Below are 13,818 nucleotides of genomic sequence, written 5' to 3'. Positions count from 1 at the left end.
CAAAAAAAGGTTTGTCTGTTATCGTTAAAAGAACTTAACTATAAAATTTGCACTATATATTAGTTATATATGTCCTAAAAAGTGCCTTGTGAACAATATGGTGCCAAATGTGCAATTCACATTGCAAAAAGTTCTAACGGGTCTCAAAATGTTTATTAGAATCTAATAAGTAAATAACAAAAGTATAACAGTTAACCAATAAAAGGTTTGTCTGTTATCGTTAAAAGAACTTAACGAAAAAATTTGCACTATCTATTAGTTATATAGGTCCTAAAAAGTGCCTTGTGAACTATATGGTGCCAAATGTGCAATTCACATTGCAAAAAGTACTAACGGGTCTCAAAATGTTTATTAGAGTCTAATAAGTAAATAATAAAAGTATAACAGTTTACCAATAAAAGGTTTGTCTGTTATCGTTAAAAGAACTTAACTAAAAAATTTGCACTATACATTAGTTATATAGGTCCTAAAATGTGCCTTGTGAACTATATGGTCCCAAATGTGCAATTCACATTGCAAAAAGTTCTCACGGGTCTCAAAATGTTTATTAGAGTCTAATAAGTAAATAATAAAAGTATAACAGTTAACCAATGAAAAGTTTGTCTGTTATCGTTAAAAGAACTTAACTAAAAAATTTGCACTATACGTTAGTTATATATGTCCTAAAATGTGCCTTGTGAACTATATTGTGCCAAATGTGCAATTCACATTGAAAAAAGTTCTAACGGCTCTCAAAATGTTTATTAGAGTCTAATAAGTAAATAATAAAAGTATAACAGTTAACCAATAAAAGGTTTGTCTGTTATCGTTAAAAGAACTTAACTAAAATATTTGCACTATACATTAGTTATATAGGTCCTAAAAAGTGCCTTGTGAACTATATGGTGCCAAATGTGCAATTCACATTGCAAAAATTTCTAACGGGTCTCAAAATGTTTATTAGAGTCTAATAAGTAAATAATAAAAGTATAACAGTTAACCAATTAAAAGTTTGTCTGTTATCGTTAAAAGAACTTAACTAATAAATTTGCACTATACATTAGTTATATATGTCCTAAAAAGTGCCTTGTGAACTATATGGTGCCAAATGTGCAATTCACATTGCAAAAAGTTCTAACGCGTCTCAAAATGTTTATTAGAGTCTAATAAGTAAATAACAAAAGTATAACAGTTAACCAATAAAAGGTTTGTCTGTTATCGTTAAAAGAACTTAACTAAAAAATTTGCACTATACATTAGTTATATAGGTCCTGAAAAGTGCCTTGTGAACTATATGGTGACAAATGTGCAATTCACATTGCAAAAAGTACTAACGGGTCTCAAAATGTTTATTAGAGTCTAATAAGTAAATAATAAAAGTATAACAGTTAACCAATAAAAGGTTTGTCTGTTATCGTTAAAAGAACTTAACTAAAAAATTTGCACTATACATTAGTTATATAGGTCCTAAAAAGTGCCTTGTGAAATATATGGTGCCAAATGTGCAATTCACATTGCAAAAAGTTCTAACGGGTCTCAAAATGTTTATTAGAGTCTAATAATTAAATAATAAAATTATAACAGTTAACCAATAAAAGGTTTGTCTGTTATCGTTAAAAGAACTTAACTAAAAAATTTGCACTATACATTATTTATATAGGTCCTAAAAAGTGCCTTGTGAACTATATGGTGCCAAATGTGCAATTCACATTGCAAAAAGTTCTAACGAATCTCAAAATGTTTATTAGAGTCTAATAAGTAAATAATAAAAGTATAACAGTTAATCAATTAAAGGTTTGTCTGTTATCGTTAAAAGAACATAACTAAAAAATTTGCACAATACATTAGTTATATATGTCCTAAAATGTGCCTTGTGAACTATATGGTGCCAAATGTGCAATTCACATTGCAAAAACTTCTAACGGGTCTCAAAATGTTTATTAGAGTCTAATAAGTAAATAATAAAAGTATAACAGTTAACCAATAAAAGGTTTGTCTGTTATCGTTAAAAGAACTTAACTATAAAATTTGCACTATACATTAGTTATATATGTCCTAAAAAGTGCCTTGTGAACTATATGGTGCCAAATGTGCAATTCACATTGCAAAAAGTTCTAACGGGTCTCAAAATGTTTATTAGAGTCTAATAAGTAAATAATAAAAGTATAACAGTTAACCAATAAAAGGTTTGTCTGTTATCGTTAAAAGAACTTAACTAAAAAATTTGCACTATACATTATTTATATAGGTCCTAAAATGTGCCTTGTGAACTATATTGTGCCAAATGTGCAATTCACATTGCAAAAAGTTCTAACGGCTCTCAAAATGTTTATTAGAGTCTAATAAGTAAATAATAAAAGTATAACAGTTAACCAATTAAAAATTTGTCTGTTATCGTTAAAAGAACTTAACTAAAATATTTGCACTATACATTAGTTATATATGTCATAAAAAGTGCCTTGTGAACTATATGGTGCCAAATGTGCAATTCACATTGCAAAAACTTCTAACGGGTCTCAAAATGTTTATTAGAGTCTAATAAGTAAATAACAAAAGTATAACAGTTAACCAATAAAAGGTTTGTCTGTTATCGTTAAAAGAACTTAACTAAAAAATTTGCACTATACATTAGTTATATAGGTCCTAAAAAGTGCCTTGTGAACAATATGGTGCCAAATGTGCAATTCACATTGCAAAAAGTTCTAACGGGTCTCAAAATATTTATTAGAGTCTAATAAGTAAATAACAAAAGTATAACAGTTAACCAATAAAAGGTTTGTCTGTTATCGTTAAAAGAACTTAACTAAAAAATCAGTTAACCAATGAAAGGTTTGTCTGTTATCGTTAAAAGAACTTAACTAAAAAATTTGCACTATACATTAGTTATATATGTCCTAAAAAGTGCCTTGTGAACTATATGGTGCCAAATGTGCAATTCACATTGCAAAAAGTTCTAACGGGTCTCAAAATGTTTATTAGAGTCCAATAAGTAAATAACAAAAGTATAACAGTTAACCAATAAAAAGTTTGTCTGTTATCGTTAAAAGAACTTAACTAAAAAATTTGCACTATACATTAGTTATATAGATCCTAAAACGTGCCTTGTGAACAATATGGTGCCAAATGTGCAATTCACATTGCAAAAAGTTCTAACGAAGCTCAAAATGTTTATTAGAGTCTAATAAGTAAATAACAAAAGTATAACAGTTAACCAATAAAAGGTTTGTCTGTTATCGTTAAAAGAACTTAACTAAAAAATTTGCACTATCTATTAGTTATATAGGTCCTAAAAAGTGCCTTGTGAACTATATGGTGCCAAATGTGCAATTCACATTGCAAAAAGTTCTAACGGGTCTCAAAATGTTTATTAGAGTCTAATAAGTAAATATTAAAAGTATAACAGTTAACCAATAAAAGGTTTGTCTGTTATCGTTAAAAGAACTTAACTAAAAAATTTGCACTTTACATTAGTTATATAAGTTTTTAAAAGTGCCTTGTGAACTATATGGTGCCAAATGTGCAATTCACATTGCAAAAAGTTCTAACGGCTCTCAAAATGTTTATTAGAGTCTAATAAGTAAATAATAAAAGTATAACAGTTAACCAATTAAAAGTTTGTCTGTTATCGTTAAAAGAACTTAACTAAAATATTTGCACTATACATTAGTTATATATGTCATAAAAAGTGCCTTGTGAACTATATGGTGCCAAATGTGCAATTCACATTGCAAAAAGTTCTAACGGGTCTCAAAATGTTTATTAGAGTCTAATAAGTAAATAACAAAAGTATAACAGTTAACCAAAAAAAGGTTTGTCTGTTATCGTTAAAAGAACTTAACTAAAAAATTTGCACTATACATTAGTTATATAGGTCCTAAAAAGTGCCTTGTGAACAATATGGTGCCAAATGTGCAATTCACATTGCAAAAAGTTCTAACGGGTCTCAAAATATTTATTAGAGTCTAATAAGTAAATAACAAAAGTATAACAGTTAACCAATAAAAGGTTTGTCTGTTATCGTTAAAAGAACTTAACTAAAAAATCAGTTAACCAATGAAAGGTTTGTCTGTTATCGTTAAAAGAACTTAACTAAAAAATTTGCACTATACATTAGTTATATATGTCCTAAAAAGTGCCTTGTGAACTATATGGTGCCAAATGTGCAATTCACATTGCAAAAAGTTCTAACGGGTCTCAAAATGTTTATTAGAGTCCAATAAGTAAATAACAAAAGTATAACAGTTAACCAATAAAAAGTTTGTCTGTTATCGTTAAAAGAACTTAACTAAAAAATTTGCACCATACATTAGTTATATAGATCCTAAAATGTGCCTTGTGAACAATATGGTGCCAAATGTGCAATTCACATTGCAAAAAGTTCTAACGAATCTCAAAATGTTTATTAGAGTCTAATAAGTAAATAACAAAAGTATAACAGTTAACCAATAAAAGGTTTGTCTGTTATCGTTAAAAGAACTTAACTAAAAAATTTGCACTATCTATTAGTTATATAGGTCCTAAAAAGTGCCTTGTGAACTATATGGTGCCAAATGTGCAATTCACATTGCAAAAAGTTCTAACGGGTCTCAAAATGTTTATTAGAGTCTAATAAGTAAATATTAAAAGTATAACAGTTAACCAATAAAAGGTTTGTCTGTTATCGTTAAAAGAACTTAACTAAAAAATTTGCACTTTACATTAGTTATATAAGTTTTTAAAAGTGCCTTGTGAACTATATGGTGCCAAATGTGCAATTCACATTGCAAAAAGTTCTAACGGCTCTCAAAATGTTTATTAGAGTCTAATAAGTAAATAATAAAAGTATAACAGTTAACCAATTAAAAGTTTGTCTGTTATCGTTAAAAGAACTTAACTAAAATATTTGCACTATACATTAGTTATATATGTCATGAAAAGTGCCTTGTGAACTATATGGTGCCAAATGTGCAATTCACATTGCAAAAAGTTCTAACGGGTCTCAAAATGTTTATTAGAGTCTAATAAGTAAATAACAAAAGTATAACAGTTAACCAAAAAAAGGTTTGTCTGTTATCGTTAAAAGAACTTAACTAAAAAATTTGCACTATACATTAGTTATATAGGTCCTAAAAAGTGCCTTGTGAACAATATGGTGCCAAATGTGCAATTCACATTGCAAAAAGTTCTAACGGGTCTCAAAATGTTTATTAGAGTCTAATAAGTAAATAACAAAAGTATAACAGTAAACCAATAAAAGGTTTGTCTGTTATCGTTAAAAGAACTTAACTAAGAAACCAGTTAACCAATGAAAGGTTTGTCTGTTATCGTTAAAAGAACTTAACTAAAACATTTGCACTATACATTAGTTATATATGTCTTAAAAAGTGCCTTGTGAACTATATGGTGCCAAATGTGCAATTCACATTGCAAAAAGTTCTAACGGGTCTCAAAATGTTTATTAGAGTCTAATAAGTAAATAACAAAAGTATAACAGTTAACCAATAAAAAGTTTGTCTGTTATCGTTAAAAGAACTTAACTAAAAAATTTGCACTATACATTAGTTATATAGATCCTAAAAAGTGCCTTGTGAACAATATGGTGCCAAATGTGCAATTCACATTGCAAAAAGTTCTAACGAGTCTCAAAATGTTTATTAGAGTCTAATAAGTAAATAATAAAAGTATAACAGTTAACCAATAAAAGGTTTGTCTGTTATCGTTAAAAGAACTTAACTATAAATTGTGCACTATACATTAGTTATATATGCCCTAAAAAGTGCCTTGTGAAATATATGGTGCCAAATGTGCAATTCACATTGCAAAAAGTTCTAACGGGTCTTTAAATGTTTATTAGAGTCTAAAAAATAAATAATTAAAGGATAACAGTTAACCAATAAAAGGTTTGTCTGTTATCGTTAAAAGAACTTAACTAAAAAATTTGCACTATACATTAGTTATATAGGTCCTAAAAAGTGCCTTGTGAACTATATGGTGCCAAATGTGCAATTCACATTGCAAAAAGTTATAACGGGTCTGTAAATGTTTATTAGAGTCTAATAAATAAATAATTAAAGTATAACAGTTAACCAATAAAAGGTTTGTCTGTTATCGTTAAAAGAACTTAACTAAAAATTTTGCACTATACATTAGTTATATAGGTCCTAAAAAGTGCCTTGTGAACTATATGGTGCCAAATGTGCAATTCACATTGAAAAACTTTCTAACGGGTCTCAAAATGTTTATTAGAGTCTAATAAGTAAATAATAAGAGTATAACAGTTAATCAATTAAAGGTTTGTCTGTTATCGTTAAAAGAACATAACTAAAAAATTTGCACTATACATTAGTTATATAGGTCCTAAAATGTGCCTTGTGAACTATATGGTGCCAAATGTGCAATTCACATTGCAAAAAGTTCTCACGGGTCTCAAAATGTTTATTAGAGTCTAATAAGTAAATAATAAAAGTATAACAGTTAACCAATACAAGGTTTGTCTGTTATCGTTAAAAGAACTTAACTAAAAAATTTGCACTATCTATTAGTTATATAGGTCCTAAAATGTGCCTTGTGAACTATATGGTGCCAAATGTGCAATTCACATTGCAAAAAGTTCTAACGGGTCTCAAAATGTTTATTAGTGTCTAATAAGTAAATATTAAAAGTATAACAGTTAACCAATAAAAGGTTTGTCTGTTATCGTTAAAAGAACTTAACTAAAAAATTTGCACTTTACATTAGTTATATAAGTCTTTAAAAGTGCCTTATGAACTATATGGTGCCAAATGTGCAATTCACATTGCAAAAACTTCTAACGGGTCTCAAAATGTTTATTAGAGTCAAATAAGTAAATAATAAAAGTATAACAGTTAACCAATAAAAGGTTTGTCTGTTATCGTTAAAAGAACTTAACTAAAAAATTTGCACTATACATTAGTTATATAGGTCCTAAAAAGTGCCTTGTGAACTATATGGTTCCAAATGTTTAATTCACATTGCAAAAAGTTCTAACGGGTCTCAAAATGTTTATTAGAGTCTAATAAGTAAATAATAAAAGTATAACAGTTAACCAATAAAAGGATTGTCTGTTATCGTTAAAAGAACTTAACTAAAAAATTTGCACTATACATTAGTTATATAGGTCCTGAAAAGTGCCTTGTGAACTATATGGTGACAAATGTGCAATTCACATTGCAAAAAGTTCTAACGGGTCTGTAAATGTTTATTAGAGTCTAAAAAATAAATAATTAAAGGATAACAGTTAACCAATAAAAGGTTTGTCTGTTATCGTTAAAAGAACTTAACTAAAAAATTTGCACTATACATTAGTTATATAGGTCCTAAAAAGTGCCTTGTGAACTATATGGTGCCAAATGTGCAATTCACATTGCAAAAAGTTATAACGGGTCTGTAAATGTTTATTAGAGTCTAATAAATAAATAATTAAAGTATAACAGTTAACCAATAAAAGGTTTGTCTGTTATCGTTAAAAGAACTTAACTAAAAAATTTGCACTATACATTAGTTATATAGGTCCTAAAAAGTGCCTTGTGAACTATATGGTGCCAAATGTGCAATTCACATTGAAAAACTTTCTAACGGGTCTCAAAATGTTTATTAGAGTCTAATAAGTAAATAATAAGAGTATAACAGTTAATCAATTAAAGGTTTGTCTGTTATCGTTAAAAGAACATAACTAAAAAATTTGCACTATACATTAGTTATATAGGTCCTAAAATGTGCCTTGTGAACTATATGGTGCCAAATGTGCAATTCACATTGCAAAAAGTTCTCACGGGTCTCAAAATGTTTATTAGAGTCTAATAAGTAAATAATAAAAGTATAACAGTTAACCAATACAAGGTTTGTCTGTTATCGTTAAAAGAACTTAAATAAAAAATTTGCACTATACATTAGTTATATATGTCCTAAAAAGTGCCTTGTGAACTATATGGTGCCAAATGTACAATTCACATTGCAAAAAGTTCTAACGGGTCTCAAAATGTTTATTAGAGTCTAATAAGTAAATAATAAAAGTATAACAGTTAACCAATAAAAGGTTTGTCTGTTATCGTTAAAAGAACTTAACTAAAAAATTTGCACTATACATTAGTTATATAGGTCCTAAAAAGTGCCTTGTGAACTATATGGTTCCAAATGTTTAATTCACATTGCAAAAAGTTCTAACGGGTCTCAAAATGTTTATTAGAGTCTAATAAGTAAATAATAAAAGTATAACAGTTAACCAATAAAAGGATTGTCTGTTATCGTTAAAAGAACTTAACTAAAAAATTTGCACTATACATTAGTTATATAGGTCCTGAAAAGTGCCTTGTGAACTATATGGTGACAAAAGTGCAATTCACATTGCAAAAAGTTCTAACGGGTCTCAAAATGTTTATTAGAGTCTAATAAGTAAATAATAAAAGTATAACAGTTAACCAATAAAAGGTTTGTCTGTTATCGTTAAAAGAACTTAACTATAAATTGTGCACTATACATTAGTTATATATGCCCTAAAAAGTGCCTTGTGAAATATATGGTGCCAAATGTGCAATTCACATTGCAAAAAGTTCTAACGGGTCTCAAAATGTTTATTAGAGTCTAAAAAATAAATAATTAAAGGATAACAGTTAACCAATAAAAGGTTTGTCTGTTATCGTTAAAAGAACTTAACTAAAAAATTTGCACTATACATTAGTTATATAGGTCCTAAAAAGTGCCTTGTGAACTATATGGTGCCAAATGTGCAATTCACATTGCAAAAAGTTATAACGGGTCTGTAAATGTTTATTAGAGTCTAATAAATAAATAATTAAAGTATAACAGTTAACCAATAAAAGGTTTGTCTGTTATCGTTAAAAGAACTTAACTAAAAAATTTGCACTATACATTAGTTATATAGGTCCTAAAAAGTGCCTTGTGAACTATATGGTGCCAAATGTGCAATTCACATTGAAAAACTTTCTAACGGGTCTCAAAATGTTTATTAGAGTCTAATAAGTAAATAATAAGAGTATAACAGTTAATCAATTAAAGGTTTGTCTGTTATCGTTAAAAGAACATAACTAAAAAATTTGCACTATACATTAGTTATATAGGTCCTAAAATGTGCCTTGTGAACTATATGGTGCCAAATGTGCAATTCACATTGCAAAAAGTTCTCACGGGTCTCAAAATGTTTATTAGAGTCTAATAAGTAAATAATAAAAGTATAACAGTTAACCAATACAAGGTTTGTCTGTTATCGTTAAAAGAACTTAAATAAAAAATTTGCACTATACATTAGTTATATAGGTCCTGAAAAGTGCCTTGTGAACTATATGGTGACAAATGTGCAATTCACATTGCAAAAAGTACTAACGGGTCTCAAAATGTTTATTAGAGTCTAATAAGTAAATAATAAAAGTATAATAGTTAACCAATAAAAGGTTTCTCTGTTATCGTTAAAAGAACTTAACTAAAAAATTTGCACTATACATTAGTTATATATGTCCTAAAAAGTGCCTTGTGAACTATATGGTGCCAAATGTGCAATTCACATTGCAAAAAGTTCTAACGGGTCTCAAAATGTTTATTAGAGTCTAATAAGTAAATAATAAAAGTATAACAGTTAACCAATAAAAGGTTTGTCTGTTATCGTTAAAAGAACTTAACTATAAATTGTGCACTATACATTAGTTATATATGCCCTAAAAAGTGCCTTGTGAAATATATGGTGCCAAATGTGCAATTCACATTGCAAAAAGTTCTAACGGGTCTCAAAATATTTATTAGAGTCTAATAAGTAAATAACAAAAGTATAACAGTTAACCAATAAAAGGTTTGTCTGTTATCGTTAAAAGAACTTAACTAAAAAATCAGTTAACCAATGAAAGGTTTGTCTGTTATCGTTAAAAGAACTTAACTAAAAAATTTGCACTATACATTAGTTATATATGTCCTAAAAAGTGCCTTGTGAACTATATGGTGCCAAATGTGCAATTCACATTGCAAAAAGTTCTAACGGGTCTCAAAATGTTTATTAGAGTCCAATAAGTAAATAACAAAAGTATAACAGTTAACCAATAAAAAGTTTGTCTGTTATCGTTAAAAGAACTTAACTAAAAAATTTGCACTATACTTTAGTTATATAGATCCTAAAACGTGCCTTGTGAACAATATGGTGCCAAATGTGCAATTCACATTGCAAAAAGTTCTAACGAATCTCAAAATGTTTATTAGAGTCTAATAAGTAAATAACAAAAGTATAACAGTTAACCAATAAAAGGTTTGTCTGTTATCGTTAAAAGAACTTAACTAAAAAATTTGCACTATCTATTAGTTATATAGGTCCTAAAAAGTGCCTTGTGAACTATATGGTGCCAAATGTGCAATTCACATTGCAAAAAGTTCTAACGGGTCTCAAAATGTTTATTAGAGTCTAATAAGTAAATATTAAAAGTATAACAGTTAACCAATAAAAGGTTTGTCTGTTATCGTTAAAAGAACTTAACTAAAAAATTTGCACTTTACATTAGTTATATAAGTTTTTAAAAGTGCCTTGTGAACTATATGGTGCCAAATGTGCAATTCACATTGCAAAAAGTTCTAACGGCTCTCAAAATGTTTATTAGAGTCTAATAAGTAAATAATAAAAGTATAACAGTTAACCAATTAAAAGTTTGTCTGTTATCGTTAAAAGAACTTAACTAAAATATTTGCACTATACATTAGTTATATATGTCATAAAAAGTGCCTTGTGAACTATATGGTGCCAAATGTGCAATTCACATTGCAAAAAGTTCTAACGGGTCTCAAAATGTTTATTAGAGTCTAATAAGTAAATAACAAAAGTATAACAGTTAACCAAAAAAAGGTTTGTCTGTTATCGTTAAAAGAACTTAACTAAAAAATTTGCACTATACATTAGTTATATAGGTCCTAAAAAGTGCCTTGTGAACAATATGGTGCCAAATGTGCAATTCACATTGCAAAAAGTTCTAACGGGTCTCAAAATATTTATTAGAGTCTAATAAGTAAATAACAAAAGTATAACAGTTAACCAATAAAAGGTTTGTCTGTTATCGTTAAAAGAACTTAACTAAAAAATCAGTTAACCAATGAAAGGTTTGTCTGTTATCGTTAAAAGAACTTAACTAAAAAATTTGCACTATACATTAGTTATATATGTCCTAAAAAGTGCCTTGTGAACTATATGGTGCCAAATGTGCAATTCACATTGCAAAAAGTTCTAACGGGTCTCAAAATGTTTATTAGAGTCCAATAAGTAAATAACAAAAGTATAACAGTTAACCAATAAAAAGTTTGTCTGTTATCGTTAAAAGAACTTAACTAAAAAATTTGCACTATACATTAGTTACATAGATCCTAAAATGTGCCTTGTGAACAATATGGTGCCAAATGTGCAATTCACATTGCAAAAAGTTCTAACGAATCTCAAAATGTTTATTAGAGTCTAATAAGTAAATAACAAAAGTATAACAGTTAACCAATAAAAGGTTTGTCTGTTATCGTTAAAAGAACTTAACTAAAAAATTTGCACTATCTATTAGTTATATAGGTCCTAAAAAGTGCCTTGTGAACTATATGGTGCCAAATGTGCAATTCACATTGCAAAAAGTTCTAACGGGTCTCAAAATGTTTATTAGAGTCTAATAAGTAAATATTAAAAGTATAACAGTTAACCAATAAAAGGTTTGTCTGTTATCGTTAAAAGAACTTAACTAAAAAATTTGCACTTTACATTAGTTATATAAGTTTTTAAAAGTGCCTTGTGAACTATATGGTGCCAAATGTGCAATTCACATTGCAAAAAGTTCTAACGGCTCTCAAAATGTTTATTAGAGTCTAATAAGTAAATAATAAAAGTATAACAGTTAACCAATTAAAAGTTTGTCTGTTATCGTTAAAAGAACTTAACTAAAATATTTGCACTATACATTAGTTATATATGTCATAAAAAGTGCCTTGTGAACTATATGGTGCCAAATGTGCAATTCACATTGCAAAAAGTTCTAACGGGTCTCAAAATGTTTATTAGAGTCTAATAAGTAAATAACAAAAGTATAACAGTTAACCAAAAAAAGGTTTGTCTGTTATCGTTAAAAGAACTTAACTAAAAAATTTGCACTATACATTAGTTATATAGGTCCTAAAAAGTGCCTTGTGAACAATATGGTGCCAAATGTGCAATTCACATTGCAAAAAGTTCTAACGGGTCTCAAAATGTTTATTAGAGTCTAATAAGTAAATAACAAAAGTATAACAGTAAACCAATAAAAGGTTTGTCTGTTATCGTTAAAAGAACTTAACTAAGAAATCAGTTAACCAATGAAAGGTTTGTCTGTTATCGTTAAAAGAACTTAACTAAAACATTTGCACTATACATTAGTTATATATGTCTTAAAAAGTGCCTTGTGAACTATATGGTGCCGAATGTGCAATTCACATTGCAAAAAGTTCTAACGGGTCTCAAAATGTTTATTAGAGTCTAATAAGTAAATAACAAAAGTATAACAGTTAACCAATAAAAAGTTTGTCTGTTATCGTTAAAAGAACTTAACTAAAAAATTTGCACTATACATTAGTTATATAGATCCTAAAAAGTGCCTTGTGAACAATATGGTGCCAAATGTGCAATTCACATTGCAAAAAGTTCTAACGAGTCTCAAAATGTTTATTAGAGTCTAATAAGTAAATAATAAAAGTATAACAGTTAACCAATAAAAGGTTTGTCTGTTATCGTTAAAAGAACTTAACTATAAATTGTGCACTATACATTAGTTATATATGCCCTAAAAAGTGCCTTGTGAAATATATGGTGCCAAATGTGCAATTCACATTGCAAAAAGTTCTAACGGGTCTTTAAATGTTTATTAGAGTCTAAAAAATAAATAATTAAAGGATAACAGTTAACCAATAAAAGGTTTGTCTGTTATCGTTAAAAGAACTTAACTAAAAAATTTGCACTATACATTAGTTATATAGGTCCTAAAAAGTGCCTTGTGAACTATATGGTGCCAAATGTGCAATTCACATTGCAAAAAGTTATAACGGGTCTGTAAATGTTTATTAGAGTCTAATAAATAAATAATTAAAGTATAACAGTTAACCAATAAAAGGTTTGTCTGTTATCGTTAAAAGAACTTAACTAAAAATTTTGCACTATACATTAGTTATATAGGTCCTAAAAAGTGCCTTGTGAAATAAATGGTGCCAAATGTGCAATTCACATTGAAAAACTTTCTAACGGGTCTCAAAATGTTTATTAGAGTCTAATAAGTAAATAATAAGAGTATAACAGTTAATCAATTAAAGGTTTGTCTGTTATCTTTAAAAGAACATAACTAAAAAATTTGCACTATACATTAGTTATATAGGTCCTAAAATGTGCCTTGTGAACTATATGGTGCCAAATGTGCAATTCACATTGCAAAAAGTTCTCACGGGTCTCAAAATGTTTATTAGAGTCTAATAAGTAAATAATAAAAGTATAACAGTTAACCAATACAAGGTTTGTCTGTTATCGTTAAAAGAACTTAACTAAAAAATTTGCACTATCTATTAGTTATATAGGTCCTAAAATGTGCCTTGTGAACTATATGGTGCCAAATGTGCAATTCACATTGCAAAAAGTTCTAACGGGTCTCAAAATGTTTATTAGTGTCTAATAAGTAAATATTAAAAGTATAACAGTTAACCAATAAAAGGTTTGTCTGTTATCGTTAAAAGAACTTAACTAAAAAATTTGCACTTTACATTAGTTATATAAGTCTTTAAAAGTGCCTTATGAACTATATGGTGCCAAATGTGCAATTCACATTGCAAAAACTTCTAACGGGTCTCAAAATGTTTATTAGA

This window comes from Clavelina lepadiformis, chromosome 9 (assembly GCF_947623445.1).
Source record: "Clavelina lepadiformis chromosome 9, kaClaLepa1.1, whole genome shotgun sequence".
Classification (NCBI taxonomy): domain Eukaryota; kingdom Metazoa; phylum Chordata; class Ascidiacea; order Aplousobranchia; family Clavelinidae; genus Clavelina; species Clavelina lepadiformis.
This window is presented reverse-complemented; position numbering follows the sequence as displayed.